This window comes from Crinia signifera, chromosome 1 (assembly GCF_055691185.1).
Source record: "Crinia signifera chromosome 1, ASM5569118v1, whole genome shotgun sequence".
NCBI lineage: Eukaryota > Metazoa > Chordata > Amphibia > Anura > Myobatrachidae > Crinia > Crinia signifera.
This window is the reverse complement of record NC_139217.1, coordinates 377,800,527-377,806,500: the sequence shown is the minus strand read 5'-3', so window position 1 is coordinate 377,806,500 and position 5,974 is coordinate 377,800,527.

The window sequence follows — 5,974 nt, the reverse complement described above, 5'->3', positions numbered from 1 at the left end:
GGATTTAGGTCAACTGTGTCTAGGACAACTCCAAAATGTCAACATGCACAAGGTAAACATGGGAAAAAGGATAACACAAGGAAATGATTTACAAAAAAAAAAAGATAGATTTAAAAATATATGAAAAACTTGTATCAATATTTTCATGTGTCGACCATGACCATGTCCACCTTTTGTTTGTGTCCACCTATTGTCCATGTCGAACTTTTGCATGTCAAACCATAGTCTTCATCCATCCCAGTTAGAAGATTACAGAGCAAGGATACAATACCCGACAGAGCAAAACTAGAAGCATTCAGTAGAATCACATGGATAACAGAAGAGAAACAAATTGTTATAATAACATTAAGACAGGATACAGAAATAAAATAAATGACTACAATTTTAATCAAATAGCATTACAGAGGAATTCAACCTAAAGCTGGCTACACACTATGCAATTTTGCCCAACTATGTTATTGACTAGATTAATTCGATCCAAAAACATATCCTACAAAGCACACTCACTAGCCAATAAGTGTTCTGTTCTGAATGATCCCGGTAATCCAAAATCATCTTGCAGTGTTCAGATAGTTGTGCTTTCTGGCTAAAAAATACTGTACAAATGAATTAAAATGATGGGGTGGACTGAAATACAGATGGCTGGTGGTCCAGATGCCAGCGGTCAGGAAGACCGACAGCGGCATCCCAATGGCAGGGGCTGTTTAAGTTTAAGTACCCCCTAACCCTCTCTGCCTTATACCTATCCCTAACTTTCCCCTTTAGTGTCTAACCCTAAACCTCTTCCTCCTCAGCCTAAGCCTTTTATTTATATAGCACTTTTTACCTACAGGATTCAAGGCACTACCCCACAAGGTGGCCCAATGCTAAAAGACTCTGTTATACATATGATTGGAATGCCAGCTGTTGGCATATCTGTGTCAGCATTTCCACTGATGTTGGGATTCCTGCAATGGGATGTCAACTGCCAGCGGGGTGAACGTATGCCAAACCGACAGTACAGGAAGAGGAAGTACTAAATTTGCTATAATGGTATTGCCGTGGTAAATGTACACACTAGTTATATACTCACCTGCTGCACTCAATTATTATACAATTGTGCTGCCACAAGGTGTGGCAGGGGCAAGGTGTGGCCAATGGATGGAGATGTGGCTGCCAGTATGAGGACCAGTGGGTGGCGGAGGTAGTGGCAGAGAGAGAGGAAGGGGATATTAGCACTGGTTGCAGTGGAAGCAGAGAACAGTTCAGGAACGATAAATCAGCTTAGATCAGTCAGTAGTTCAAACAAAGTGCTGCTGAAGGTACAGCCTCTCACACGTTAACTCATTTGAGCAGGTTTTTTATACTTTAGCTGGCATTAACTGAGGAAACTGCATAGTTCCTCCCTGAGCTAAAGCGGGTTAACCCTTTAAATCTGAATGTGGGTGAGACCCACTGTGCCAGGGGAGGCTATACCATCCATTCTTTCAGTGGAGTAACTACAATTTCAGTACCCCCGACTAAGCGCATTTTCAGGGAGCGCCATTTTCATCACCATGGGCTCCTACCTCCATCATATCAATATCCCTTCCAAAGTGATCGGCAACTCCTCTAGCATCCTTAGGGGGGATGTTCTAACATCTGCACCACACCTCCGCCCCCTATCGCCGCACATCGCATTCATAATTATCGCATATGCACTAACATATGCGATAATTATGGCAAAGTACAGCTCTTGCGTTAAGAGCTGTCCTTTCCGGTGAGTCAGCGGGTCCCATGGGGTCTCCCCTCCCTCCCTTACCCGGTGCTGCTGTGCCTGGCTCTCCTCCTCCCTGCGCCCGGAAGAGGATCATAGTGCAGGGAGGAGGAGGTCACAGGTGTGAGGGGGGGGCGTTGCGGGGTGGCGGTGGGTCGGTGTGGGGCGGCCGGAGGGTTGCGGTAGAAGCCCATAGGCTTCTATGGGGCATCGTCAGATTTTTCTGGTGATGCCCCCCGCCGGGGTAACCCAGCGGGGGATGCTTAGTGCATCCCAAAATGCGGTTAAAACCCTGATAACTGGGTTTTTACCGCATTTTTAGCTTAGAGAATCTCCCCCTTAATAAGATATACATACTGTAGTTCCATAATAGTTAAGGCCAAATAAAGATGTGCATCCATCAAGTTCAACTGTGGTTAGTGAGTATGATCCATTTGCAACATCCCTTATTATGCATTGTGTATTCTGATTTATTATATGTCTCCTGTGAGCCGGCAACCATTTTGGGAGGATTTTCAACGGGACAGGACGCAGACTTGTTTATGAAGGCATACAGTATATATAGTGGCAGATGCAAGATTTGTTTAGTAATACCATTCAGGTGCATGAAAAGGACGGGTAATACTGAGTAAGTAAAAAATAAATGGTTTGCCTCAGCTCACTGAATGGTATCGTAACCTAATATTGAACACTACATGATAATAGAATTCAGAGATATTGGTTACATACATAATAATATATGTATATATACATAATATTAGTGATAGGTAGCCGAAGCTGTAGAATATATAGAAAGCGAGAGAAAAACTAATAATAATGAATTGTAATTAAAAAATTAAAGAAATATTGTTAGTAAGAAAATTTTTTTATATATATATATATATATATATATATATATGTGTGTGTGTGTTTAGATCCACGGAAAGGATCTAAATCACGTGATCAAAACAAATTGTCGTACACTAGAATGAGTGAACTGTTAAACTATTACCATTGTATAAAAAGTGTTAAGATATCCAGACACGATAATGTATACATAATAGCAAAACGTGTATATAAGTGTAACAACAAAAATAACCATAAAAGACAATGTAAGGTTTTACAGTTCACTCATTCTAGTGTACGACAATTTGATTTGTTTTGATCACGTGATTTTGATCCTTTCCGTGCCCCCGCCACGCCTCTCCTGTTGACGTCACCATTAGACGCCCCGACAGGCGTGCGGGAAGGGGAACAGATGGAGCGTACACAGGTATTTATAGCACTGTTTGTATTGTACAAGAAATAACTATTTTTACTGACACCCACAGCGCAAAAGATTTCCAAGGATTCTGCCCAGGGTGATAGAGAAGACCTTCACCAAAAAAGTCTTAGAACATTTTGGACAGGAAAAAGTGTTATAACACCCACTGGCGAGACCTGTAGACAACTTACACTAATTTATAATAGTGTCCACAATGAAAGTCTTTTTTAATAAACAATCCAGGAATCTGATAAGACTCAAAAGAGAAGAAACATAGTGCAATCCTGCAATCATAGGTTGAGTAGATTTTATTCTTTATGTTGCACTCACATGTAGTTGTGATTAAAGCGCATATCACAAAAAACTTCTTTATCCTATGTTCCTCCAAACAGATTTCCTAGGGAACTCAAAAGAGCCAAAGATGGTGCAAATACCGTTTAAAAGTATAAACACAAAAACAATTTATTGATAAACTCACAAAAGCAGATGATTAAAAGCATATCACCCATATAGTGAAACGGGCTCCAGGGCAGTTTCACCTTTAGCAGCGTCTCAGCGAGCAGCAAGGGATTCTATCCTGATGATAACCTCCTCTGTCCCGGGTCCGTTCTGTGGTGGCGATGAGCTTAAGTGCACTTTCAGGCACCAAGTGCCCTTCCTCAGAAGATTATCATAAGCTTCTGAGGAAGGGCACTTGGTACTACGGCCTCTGATGCCTCCTGGAGATATATTGAACAAATCTCTGTACCAAGGAGATGAGAAACATAGGAGAGACCATATATATGCTTGCTTTATTCTGGTCGGTGAATAAGCTGGTATGATTCAATAAAATGGAGACTGTGTAAAGAAGCAGGTGGTCACATTTGATGCATTGAAAGCTATCCCTGGAAGTACATAACAAGCTCAGACAGCCCTTCATAAGTGCTTGACACCCCAAGAGCAAAGACAGATAGAAATTCCTATAAAAGCAGTGAGGTGTGCTAAGCAGTGGGGCAACCAATTTGAGTGGCCAGTACAAGTCTTAATTCATACCCCCTGCCATAGAGGTATATTGGTATATCGATACCCAGTGAGTGTTGAAGAAGAAAGAAAGAAGGCAAGAGAAAGGGGGAGAGAAGGGAAGAAGAAAAAAAGGGAGAAAGTATAAAAGTTCACTTGAATATGGAGGACAATCAAAATTAAAAGACAAAATCACCTGCATGGGGAAATACGTAATCCCAAAAATGACAGGGAAAAATGGCAAAAATAATCCACAAAAAAAGAACAATAAGACGATACCAACAACCACCCACAGGATCTCCCCCGCATGCTAATCCAGATGGCTCATGCACGGCTATACCAGCTTCCCCTTTCAGAGATTAATTTAATACTACCTCAGCATCAGCGGCAAGTGGCGAATCAAGACAAATAGGCAATTCGGACGATTTCATCACCTATGGGGAAATAGTACAAGCCATCAGGGAAGCAGTGGGCCCTATGATAACCGAACAAGCCAATACCTATAACCAGTCCCTGGATGGGCTGAAAGTTCAATTACAACAGATCGCTCAGAGAATCGAATCTATGGAACATATTGTTGGTGCAATATTCTCTGCTCAACTATTTTGAAGGAGAAATATGAGAATTTACATAAAGCATATATGCAATTAGAAGGAAAGGTCATGGACTTGGAGAACAGATCAATCGCAATAATATGCGTGTGGTAGGACTCCCTGAGACCTTAAAGGGACCAGACTTATACACCTTCTTGAGCAATACTTTACCGCAGTGGTTCCCAAACTTTTTTAAATCATGGCACCCTAGAGAATCAGAATTTTTTTCACGGCACCCCTAGGCAAAAAAATTTTTATTCTGTCAATTGTTTTGTATGTCATACATAGGTTTATTTATGGGTGAGGGATTAGCTTCTGTTTGTCCACATATTTTATTATTGGCAGCCCATCAGCAACGATTTTGCCTTTTACATTGATCATAAATAATTTAAATTGGCATTGGACCACCAATCCAAGGCACCCCTGCAAGTGTCCTGAGGCACCCCAGGGAGCCACAGCGCACAGTTTGGGAACCACTGCTTTACCGTCATTGTTAAAAATTCAGGAGGAATGGCGCAGAATAGCAATCGAAAGAGCCCATCGTCTGGGCCCCAAGAAAGATGAAAATCCACAAAGACCACGGGTGGTCATATTTAGAAGTCTGAATTATGCCCACAAAGAGCTAATCTGGACAGCTTTAAGGAAAAACCAAGATTTAACCTGGGAAGGCAATAAAATGTTTCTTTTTCAGGACTACTCAGCAGATGTGGCCTGCAAAGATTTGTCACCAACATGTCAGACACTCATAACCTATAATATTAAATTTGCACTTTTGTTTCCAGGTTGTCTGAGAATATATTCGATGGAAACACACACAATGACTTTCTGTCACTCTGGGAGGTGGAGGTCTTCTTGAAAAAGAAGATAAAATCAAAACTTTCTAGCTCTGAGTTTTAATATAGAGGAAGTGATTGGATAGCTATTGTTAATCATAAATAATGTGATCTTCGGAGACAGTGTCTTTTTTATTTTCCTTCTCTCTCTCCCTACTTTTGATTTGGTCACCCCTAAATATTAAATTACTAAATTCGGTGGTGACTAGGAGCTAAAAGGTTAGAATAATAGGTATAATTTCATCTATTAATAGTGGATTAAGTTCCACTAAGGAAGTTGTATGTATTTGTATCTGTATGTTGTCCCTGTGATGCTTGTGCCTTTCCTAACGTGTCTTCCCTTTTTATGTGATACACAGTGGGACTATAGATGTTTAGAAAAGCTCCAACTGCTAAAAATAACAAAACTTAATATACAGTATTCATATGTAAGGATTCGGAAATTGAAGGCTACAATCTTGATGTGTACAGTGACCATGGTAAGGGTGGTCCTCCATTTCTGCTATAACCCTATATATCAAATAAGCATTATACTGTATATCTCCAGCCTTTTATGGCGCAGAATAACAAG